The sequence below is a fragment of the Anthonomus grandis genome, chromosome 11, assembly GCF_022605725.1.
Source record: "Anthonomus grandis grandis chromosome 11, icAntGran1.3, whole genome shotgun sequence".
Lineage (NCBI taxonomy): Eukaryota > Metazoa > Arthropoda > Insecta > Coleoptera > Curculionidae > Anthonomus > Anthonomus grandis.
In genome coordinates, this window is record NC_065556.1 from 6589631 (window position 1) to 6601401 (window position 11771).

Consider the following 11771-nt stretch of genomic DNA (forward strand, 5'->3'; position numbering starts at 1 on the left):
TTATTACTTTCCTTAATTCGAGCGTTCGTGACAAAACACGGCTGAACTATAATTAGAAAACCCCAAAAACAATTTAAGACAAAATCAGGGTTCACGACTTGATTTTCACGAAGGCAGCTAAAGGTAATTGCTTGGTACTCATGAAGCGATGTCATTATATCGAAAAAGTTCTGCAGTTTTTAAATTCAAATGAGTTTGTAGCTATTCCTATAGAGACCCAACATACTCATTTTTTAATAAACTCAAAAATACATTAGATAACACCGCACTCACTCTCGACTTCTTCCACAATAATAAGTATAAGTTATATCCCATGAACCCGAAAACACCTTTACTTTATGGTTTACACAAGGTCCATAAGACTGGTACCCCATTCGTCCTGTAGTTTGTTTTTTAGATTCACCTTACTATTTACTATCTTCGTGGCCTAATAAAGTCTTAAGAGATATTACAGCATTTAATAACATTTACTCCACTAAAAATTCTATAGATTTTGCTGACACCCTTAAGAATACACCAATATCTGAAAAAACGATATTAATATCTTTAGATGTTAAAAATCTCTTTCCAAAAATACCTCCCAAGGATTGCCTTGATCTTGTCTTGAATTTGTTAAATAAAACCTCCTTACCTAAACTAATTATAGACAACCTAATCTCTTTATTATCGATTGTTCTCGACCAAAACTTTTTTAAATTTAACGATTGTTTCTTTAAACAGACCAACGGGTTGGTGATGGGTTCTTGTCTGTCCCCGTTTTTGAGTAAGATTTTTATGCATCACTTGGAGAGTAAAATAATTTGCAGTACCTTTGCCAAGAACATTGTTTTTTACAAACGATATGCGGATGAACGGTATCTGGATAGTTTTTTGTATTTTTTAAATTCTTTACATCCTAACATACCTTTTACCTTAGAAAAAGAAAAATATGGTAAGCTTCCTTTTTTAGACCTTTTGCTGACTAGAGATAACTTGCTGCATTCAACTCCTTTTTCTACCGGTTATTCAAAATACCATTATCAACAAGCACCTTTCAAAAAGAGTTAGCTACAATTAAACAGATTGCAATAAATAATGGGTTTTTATTAAATATAATTATTAAAATTTATTTCAAATTTTATAATAAGTACAAGCTCTCCTATAATTTAATCCATAACACCAGCATTAAAAATTCTAGATTTCATTGCCTCACTTATTTTGGTAGTATCTCCTCCCGATTGGCAACATTTTTTAAAATCTATAATTTACAGATATCATTCAAATTTTCAAACACATTATTTAATAAGCTCGTAAATATTAAAGGTAAAAAAAAACCCTTATCCCAATCGGGAGTCTACTCCCTTAACTGCGGGAACTGTAATGCCGTTTACATTGGTCAGTCTGGAAGAGAAATAAAAACGAGAGTGTAGGAACACTTAAGAGAATATAATAAACACAAAGATACCGAAATCACCGAGACAAAATCGGCTATTGCAAGTCATTTATTGTCCTCAAAATACTATCCTTCTATCCCGGAAAATGTAAAAATCCTTCATGAGTGCCCCAAGGGAAAGAAGCTTGACTTATTAGAGAAGATGGAGATCACAAGGGCAAAAAGGAGTCCTGTACTGTCTTGTGTGAATGATGTTTTTACCTTCGAATCGCATTTAATTTTTAACAATATTCATCACGACCTGGATAGCACGTATGTTTAGCGCTTGCCTACGAACCCGATGGTCGCTGGTTCATATCTCGACCAAGTCATATTTCACTTTTTATTTTATTTTTTGCTTTATTTCCGTTTTCCCGTTCAACTTAACCTCATTCTGCTTGATATGTTTACTTTTATTTTATTTAGTTTTGACACCAGATTAAATGTGAACGTCAGCATTATTTTTTATGTATTTATTTTTATTTCAACTTAAATGTTTGTGGTGTTAATCTAATAGCTTAACCGGTAAGTCATACCTTAACATTGTAATTTATGTCTATACATTGTAGTTTTTGTAATAGGGTTTCCTTCTTTTTTCTTTTAGATCTGACGATGCCTTAGGGCAAAACACGTGTAATCATTTTTAAAAAATAAACATAATTTGAGACCATTGACTTTGTGTCCCTCCAATCTCTGAGTTTTTATCATTACGTGACTTTAACTTCATATATCCAATCCTTACAAAACAAACACTTATTTTGCTTAGTTTTTTAACTTGGCAATAATAACTGTAACAACAAAACAAATTTTTACTTTAAGTTATGATTTTTCTTTTAAAATAACTGCTACTTATGAAGTTATAAATACTTTAAAATACTGAAGTTATATTATACTACTTATAAAGTATAAAATTTTGCATAAATTAAAAAAAAAACAGCGCTGGTTATGACAATATTTCTTCTAGAATACTTAAGTAATATTGTCGATTTTATTTCATATGATCAGGAAAAATTATATTTCACTTGCGTAGAAAAGCGCGATAGTACGTCATTAGCAAAACTTGTAAATTTATATGATTTTTCTGACTTGCGCTCAAATATTCTACCTACAGCTTTTAAAATATTTGAAAAGATTATGTAGAAATAAATCTATGATTATATTCTATGTAAATAGTTATTACCAAATAATGTGAATATAGTACTTTAAGAAGTATTTCTACAGTACTTGCTAAATTAACTAAAGACATTATTAAAAATGTGGATCGTACCTATGTCGCACTATAAGCGCTGTTCGACTATTCTAAGGTATTTGACATGACTAATTTGAGACTTCTGGTGTCTATACCTAAATATTTGGGGTTTTCTGAAGAATCAGCTTCTTGAATCAATTTATACTTACTATTTAAAAATTTTAAAAAATCGCTTCCATAGTAAACGTTTTAAGCAGCTATATATAGTTTCTGTTGTGTCACATAGTTCATACCAACTTTTCTTGTAATTAATACCGCAAATATTTTGTCTTCTTTAATAAATTTTCAGCTTAGTTGAACATAAACTTTAAAAAATCAACTACTTAAATATAGTGAAACTCCATCTTGCAGAAAATGCAAACTATCAATGCAAATCTTTATCAGTTTCATTTACTTGTAGTTCCAAACATTAAATTTTTTTTATGGTAAACACAAGCATAAGAGGAAAGTCCTATGTCACTCTTGGAGTGGTGCTTGCGCGAAGATATATGTGAGTGTTTATCTTGAATCGCTGTAGGTTGTATGCGTCGGGAAATATATGAGGTGGAAGCCCGTTGCACAAAGAAGATGTTCTCCAGATGAATGAGTCCCGATACAGCGACGTCCTTGGGGTAGGCAGGTGGACTCGATGTTGATGAGCCGCAACTGCTAGACGCGTCCTTCTTGCCGGAACACCCTGGGTGGAATCAGGCCTGCCAGCTCAGAGGAGCACATACCGTGATAATAACGGTAGAATAAACAGAGATCAGCCACCTTTCTCCTGTGCTCCAGACTATCCAGACTCTCTGTCAGTTCTGGTTTGTCGATAAGACGAATAGCTCTTTTCTGTATAGAATCCAGCAGGTTTAAGCTATGCTTGGGTGCAGAGCCCCAGACATGCGAGCAATACTTGAGGGAAGGGCGTATTTGAGCTTTATAAAGAGTCAGCAGCTGTTCTGGTGTATACAGTTTTTTCGTTTTGAAAAGAACTCTGAGTTTTTTGGAAGCCACCCTGGCGACCTCGGCAACGTGGTCATGCCAGGACACACTGTTGGTGACCTTGACTCCTAGAAGATGTAAAGATGATTTCATTGGCAATGTTTTCTCTGCCATAACCAGCTCCGGGCCACCAAGGTAAGTCTTCATCGTAAATACTGCAGCCTGCATTTTTTTGGCGTTAAAAAATTGACCAGATTGTTACCGCCCCACTCCAAGATTGGTCTAATATCGTTGTTGACTTAAGCTACTTGTTGCTGCCTAAGATTCTGAGAACTTGCGGCTGTCGTTGGTTTGGCGGACTTAAATGTGAAAATAAGTGTGCTATCGTCCGCAAAGCTGTAGATTGGATTGACAGTGGTTCCTAGCAAATCGTTGATATATATCAAGAAAAGGGTGAGGGATATAATGCATCCTTGAGGGACTCCAGCGTTAATGTTAAATTTGTCGGAGAGGAATCCATCGACGGCTACTTGGATTGTTCGTTGTTCAAGAAAACTTTTGATCCAATTCAATAATGAGTTCTGTATGCCGATTGAGGAGAGCTTGGTTAGTAGTCCCTCATGCCACACTCTATCAAATGCCTTGGAAATGTCAATGAGCGGGACTCACCGTGCTTCTCCATGGCCTCCGTCCACAAGTGTGTGACGTAAGCCAGAAGATCGCCGGTGGATCTAAGCTTTCGGACGCCGTATTGATGATCGCTGATTAGTCCAGATGATTCCAGATATCTTAACAGTTGTTGGTTGACTGCTTTCTCAATAATCTTCGATATTACTGGAACTAGTGCGATCGGGCGGTAATTGGAGGGCATCGTCTTCTTACCCTTTTTGGGTACAGCTTGCACTCGAGCAGTTTTCCAGCTTGTTGGAAATTGGCCCTGTTTATACGATGCCGTGAACAGTCTACATAAGGGAGGAGTCAATTCGCCTGCACAACGTTTTAGTATTAGGGCTGGAATTCTATCGGGTCCAGAAGCTTTGTTGGTGTCTACGCTTGTAAATATTTTTTTATAATTCGTTGGGGAAACGAAATTGCTCCCATCGATGAATTTACCCTTGGCAAATATGGCGGTGTTTTGCCTTGCGAGTGCAGAGTAGAATTGGACGCGAAGAGTTTACCCAGTAAGTTGGCTTTTTCCCTTGCTGTTACCGCGATAGAACCATCATCTGCTGTTAGGGGTGGCAAGGCCGACTTAGCAAATCATTGACTAACGGCTTTCGATACCGACCAGAAAGATCTTTTCCATTTGGGCAGTTTAGCAGTTTGTTTTTGATCCTGTTGTTGTGACTCTCTTTGCATTCATCAATAATTCATTTGCAGCTATTTCTGGAGGCTAAAAAGTTTCTTTCCTTCCGTAGCATCGTAGGATCCTGCGTTTTAACCTCCAACTGGCAAGAGACTGTTATCAATTTGTGCTCCGATGTTCCTAGGGGGGCATGTACTAATACAGTAAACAAGTCAGGGTCTGAAGCCAAGACCAGATCTAGGAGACTCGCGAACTCGCCGTCTCGATCGGGGATTCTGGTAGGTTCCTCCACAAGCTGCGTAAGCCCGCATATGGTGGCAAATAGCTCAGCTTCTCGTCCTTCATCGTCGTTCTTGTCGCAGAAGCGCAGCCAGTTGATATTGTGAACGTTAAAATCACCCTTGGCGATGATTTCTGCGCTTGGGTAATCAATTTGCATATGGTTAATGCAATCAACCAGGTTCAAAAAGAGCCGTCTATTGGCTATACCACTGGCTATTATTTTGAACCACATGACGTCGAAGTCCGCAGGTTCAAGCGTTTCCTCACGCTGGCAACTCAAATCGTTCTTGACAAATATTGCCAATCCAAAGTTTAGTCGAAATCGGGTGTGTAGATCGTATCCAGGATAAATGAGGTGAACATTTGCTGTTGAAGGTTTCAACTTTGTTTCTGCCAATGCCAGAATATGAGGCTTACTTGATTGCAGGTGTTGGTGTACTGCATTAATATTGGTGTTTAGGCCTCTGATGTTGCAGAAATTGATTTTTAGGCTTTTAGATCCGCCTGATGGACCCCCCCGACCAGCCTCCGCCCGGAGATCCGAATGAGAGGCGAGTTTACCTCCGGAAAGTTTTGGTTGTGAGGACGACATCATGCATTTATTTTTCTTCTCCATTTCCCCTTTGGAAACCGGACACATCGACATGGCGGCGAAACGTGAGTTCCATGGAACCACTTCACGCCGCCTAAGTCCTATGTGGTGGTAGTGAACAGGGCGATGCAAGTGGACAACATCTACCACCAAAGGGGTTGGTTTTACATATATATAATGGTTGGACATATATATAGACTCAAAAGGCTTTAGATTAAACTTATCTCACTGAAAAAAAGATAATCTAGTTTTAATTAGTACCAGCTTAGCCGTTCATATTTTCTGGATATTGAATTTACCCTTCATGGAATAGGTAGATAGCATAGTATTCTTAATATCCAGATCTTTCAGACGATATGACATAATTATTTACTATGTAGTTTAGTTTTTAAAAATTAATAAGATAAAAATAGTATAATGATATTTGTAAGTATTACAAGTAAAGTAATTTATAATTTCAGCAACAGTTCTCCATTAGTAGTAAGTGCTTATACGGTATTCAGTATTCCGGTTACCAGGTTTTCCATAGATTTGTTTTCTTTTGCGCTATTTAAAAACTAAAGTGTATCAAACCCCACTCGCAAATATTCAAGATATCTAAATAAGCAAAATCTGTACCTTTAAAATCCTGATCTAAAAGTACACTTTAAACATTTAGTGACTTTAATCGGCTTTTAATTTTATACATGTGATGTGACTGAAAAGAAGCATTTTGATATACCGTTAGATTTTGGTATCAAAACACAATCGCACATTAAAGGAATTTACATAAGATTTATCATGTAAGAATCGGTCTTTTCAAAATATATACATATTTGAGTAAATATACACTTAATGTGCATATTAATTAAAAAAAGTTTCATATTACCACCTTTTCATCATGTAATTCATATAGATCATTAAAGAAATAACAAATTTAAAATAATTTTAGTTTTAACCAAGGAAGATGCTAATTTAGACAATCAAGCTGGTCAACACAGAATAGAACTGCAACAAATCACCCAAAAATCTATAGAAGCTAACAAGGTCACGGTCAGTAGAACTCAAAGCATCTCAAATGCCTTTGAGAGCTGCCTTCAATCAAGCTCAAATTTTTGTGACGTTAACATTAAAGAAACTTCAATCCGTAACAAAGATAAGACGCAAACAAATTTTGAAACCTATAACAGCCCTGCTGGAAACCGCAGCATGACTAATACCAATGGCTTTTCACACTCACCTGACATTTTAACTGCCAAACCTTGTGTAGGGTTAGATCTAGTGGCTTCAAGTATGGGCATCTCTAAAAGTGAAGTATCTAGTAAAGCTCCTACTATACCTTCTGCGCTTAAGAGTGATAAAAAACCTAGTGAACATAAAACTGTACGAATAACTTTTCCGCCCCAAGTCATTATAACACCAGAGGAATCAATATCACGAATTTTAGAAACTGAGACGACCGCTGTTCAAACTGAGCGTACTCAGCCAGATGGGCATGCTGAAATCCTATCTGAAAATGAAGCCATATCCAGTTCACAACAAACTGTCATCTTTAAAGAAGATAATCTTGATGGAGTGCTAGATAGCATATCGCATGATCTGGATTACTTGCTAAATAGAAGTGATGAAGCTGAAACTGTAATGGGAGTGTCGACTCTAACTAGAAAAATGCCCAAGCCTTTAGGTGCAAGTGTTGTTAATCAAGTTCCGGAAGAGTTAATAACCACGGTTGAGAGTGGGCCTGGCCCAGATAGTATTATGTTACGGACTAATTGTTAAGTTATAATATTACGAGTAAGTTTAGTAAAATCAGTATTATAAATTTTAGCTATAAATTTATAACTAAAATAAATCAAAATGTTTTAATCAAATTGCTCTGTATCCTACTTGTAAATAGTGACCAACGAATCAACTGGAACGGAAACTGTAAAAAGACCACAAAACGAATTAATTTAATTTCTATTTGGCTGTGACTATTGTAAACTTGTAATATACATTTTTTAATAAGAATAATAAAAGATATTGCCGTGTTAATGTTGTTTTTATATTCTAATGTAGTACCAAATATTAAGAAATGCATAATTTTAATACTTTGTTTTTGTTATAAGGCTAAAAAACTTAACTAAAAATTTATCGAACTTTTAAACACAGATGCTCAAAATAAGGGAAAACCCATCGAAAATGAGCTATAAAAAGCAGAAATATAAAAAAAAAATTTATTGAGTACCATTCAAACTACGTTCACGCTTGACCTCTAGCAATTTGGATTATGCTTTTGGTTTAAAATATTACATCGTATTTAATCCAGTATGTATTTATGGTAAGATCATAATAATATATTTAAAACGTTATAGTTATGTTCTTATCATGTCATTGTATTAAAATTAAATTTAGAGTACTTATGATTTAAATCTCTCCTTTCAATTAGCAATCTGCATATAAATATTTAGTTTTAACTCTGCTGCTTCTTCTTGTTCTTCTTTTTCCTCTTTTTTTTTTCTTTATTATGATAGTTCCTACTGGGGTTATTCTCTGTATTTTTAGGCTTATTGGCACTATTAGCAAGCTATTTTAATAAATTTTGTTGTTGCTTTAAAAAATCTTCTAGTGATACCACAAAATGCCTTTTCAGCTTATTTCAAATTTCTGTATTAGACGATAATTTAATACCAACACTAAACAGTATAAAGATGCAAGAACGCTTGCTTCTGCAGAATCCTCTAGCGTATCTGTTAAGGACTAATCGTTCCACGGTATATATAAACACATCGCCGGCATCAGTAGGATCGCGCAACTCACCGCGCTTGCGTTCATAGGAATATAAGTAAACGACCAGTCGACGGTCAAGTCCATAGAGAAAGTAAGAAGGGGTAAAGGGTAAGGCTAAGGGTAAGGGTAAAGGGTAAGGGTAAGGAGCCCCTTCTTACTTTCTCTATGGTCGAGTCAGTCCCCATACGATCGATGAAAGGCGAGGGTCTCGCACGTCACCAAGATCAAACATGTGTGAGATGACGTCATTTTGTACTTCACTCAATTAATAAAGTTTTTTATACGTTTTGTTAAAATGTTTCTTTCGATGTGTAATAAAAATACAGTCCATATCTTGAAATTGTGTTATTAAATAAAGTCCACTATTATCGAAGGTGATAACATATTCTGGTCCCTTAAGCCGAATGTGTGGAAATAGCCAGTTTTTAATCGGACTTTAAAACTTGGACCTTATTTGAACGATTTTTATGACTACTCTAGGACAATTTGGTGGCAATAGTTTTGTGCCTATTGCGGACTATCAAGGACCTTTGTTAAATTGTACTGTTTTATTGAAAGCTTTAGGCTTTTTTAATAGCAATTTTGTGAACCACAGTGATTTTTTGATTTTTTTTGGACCTTAAAGTGATTCTTAGAGTGCCTATAAGCTCTAAATACATATGAACCGTAATTAATAAGAATTTTGTATTGTGGAAAGGCTGATGTGAAAAGTGGGTAAGTCCTATTTTGCCTAAATCCCTTCTTGAATAGCAGTTTATTTGGCGTTAATAGGGTTGTTATTTTGATTTATTTGACACTTATAAATATAACTTAATATGGCTGAGGAAGCATTTAAAAACCTAAATATTAGTCGTGGCGCTTGTAAAGCTCAAAAAACACTTTTGAGAAAAAAATAGAGGAGTTTGAAATGCAAACCGCTTTAGGTGATGTTGAGATGTGTGAGCTTACGAATCGGGTAGAAAAAATAGAGGAAATTTATAACGAATTTCCGGGTATTCAAGCAAAAATCGAATACATCTCCGATAACTTGGAGAAAGAGTTAGAAGAGAGAGCTTTATTTGAAAACTCTTTCTTTAGCTTATTGGCTTATTTAGCTTATGGCTAGGGCACGCGCTCTGTTACAAAAACACAGTGTGGTAAATGATGACGTTCGCAGTAATGTTAGCAGCGATAAAATAAGTCAAAATGATGGAAATTTGAGTGGAATTAGGTTACCTTAAATTCCTCTACCTAAATTTTCTGGGACTATAGATCTTGGTTAGAGTTTAGGGATTTATTTTTAAGTTTAATCTACACGAGTACTAGCTTAGTGCCATTTCAAAAGTTTCACTACCGCCGCGGTTCTTTCGAAGGCTAAGCTGCAAAAGTTATAAAATCTTTAGATTTTTGCGCTGCAAATTATGAAAATGCTTGGATGACTTTATGCGAAAGATACAATAATAATCATCTGTTGGTACATATGCATTTAAAATCGTTATTTGAATTGGAAACTATAGACCGTAAGGCGGCAGACAAAATTAGAAGTTTAGTTGATAGTGTGTCAAAGGGTTTAAATGCATTAAAAATTTTAAATCAGAACACTAATCATTGGGGTGTTTTGATTGCATATTTGGTTAGCACTAAACTCGATAGAAATACAGAGCGTGAGTGGGAAAAATGTAAAGGTACTCTTTTGACAATATTGGAATCGAAAAATTTTAAGGAGTTTTTAAAATCTAGAGCTGACTTTTTAGAGACAGTTGAACGGAAAAATACTGTACTAAACTCGGTGCAAAAGGAAAGGTTTTACTCTCAAAGTCGCTATGACAAAAATAAACAGAAATCTAGCATAAGTTTTGTATCAAATGAAATAAGATGTATTATTTATCAAAAGGATCATGTCATATCTACTTGTGAGTCATTTTTAAAATTATCAGTCAATGATCGCGTCGAAAAGGCTAAATCATTGAGGTTTTGTTAGTCATGTTTAAGACCAGGTCATTTTAGCAAATTTTGTAGGTTTGGTGGTTGTACAAAGCCAGCATGTAAGGGTAAACATAACGTTTTATTGCATCTTGATTATGGTATTAAAAACAGGGAATCTAGCCCGCACAACTCCGAATTGCAACCGCTGAAGCAGAATAGTCAAGACTCCACTGAAGAAATTGTATCTTGTGTTTCTTCTAACACAGAAAATATTGTTTTCTTATCGACGGCTATAGTAAAGGTGCAAGACAAAATGGTGCTTGGCACGCTGCGCGCGCTTCACTAGATTCTGGGAGTCAGTCATCTTGTATAACTTCTGAGTTGTGTAATAAGCTTAATTTAGACATGCAGCAATGTAGGCTTCTAATAATTAGTGGCATAGGTCAAAATACTTTTGAAGTATAGTTTAAATGCGAAGTAAATATTAGATTTTTACATTTTACTTTTAAGACTACTTTGAATTGTTTAGTTATGCCACATATCACTAGTAGCATTCCAGCTGGTTATGTAAACACAAACAGACGTGTGATTCCTAATAATGTAACTTTGGCTGACCCTTCCTTTAATAAGCCAAATAAAATCGACTTAATGATGGTAATGATTGGCAATGATTTATTCTATTCACTTTTGTGTATAGGTCAGATAGGTTTGGGACCTCAAAATCCTATTTTGCAAAAAACTAAGGTTGGATGGGTAGTTTGTGGGCCTATGGTAGTTCCACCTTCTATAGGTACTTAACGTTTGCAATCTTAGCGTAAATGAATTAAAAGGTATTGAATTTGATTTAAGAAAGTTTTGGAAAGTGGAGCAAGAATTTTCTAGCAATAATAAAATATTCTCTAGTGAGAAGAATGAATGTGAGGCTCATTTTCAGAGAACTTTTCGTAGTGATGCAGACTTATTGTGTCTATGCCGCTTAAGAAACAGCTAGAAAGTTTAGGTGAATCAAAAGATAAGGCTTTTAAGAGATTTTTGAAACTAGAAAGAAGAATTTTGAAAAGAAGAATTTGAATCTAATCCATCTTTTAGGGAAAAATATTTCCAGTTTATGAAAGAGTATGAGTCACTTCAACATATGACTGAAGCTAGTGAAAAAGAGTGTGATTTCGCGTATTATATGCCACATCATGAGGAAATAAAAGAAGAGAGTATCACTACGAATCTTAGAGTCGTGTTCGATTGTAGTATGTCAACAACATCTGGTAAGTCGCTTAATGATCTACAAATGGTAGGGCCTGTGTTGCAACCTGATTTATTGAGTATTTTGTTCAGATTTCGCAAGTATCAGTTTGTGGTGTCT

The 11771-nt window shown here is 35.3% G+C and overlaps 1 long non-coding RNA gene across 1 annotated transcript; it reads left to right on the plus strand.

The window, feature by feature from the left end:
- The first annotated feature begins 1828 nt into the window (after window positions 1–1828).
- LOC126742274 (uncharacterized) lies at window positions 1829–7771 on the plus strand. Its single transcript, XR_007662518.1, has 2 exons — window positions 1829–1936; window positions 6690–7771. It is a non-coding gene; the product is annotated as an uncharacterized LOC126742274 (long non-coding RNA).
- Window positions 7772–11771: the final 4000 nt, after the last annotated feature.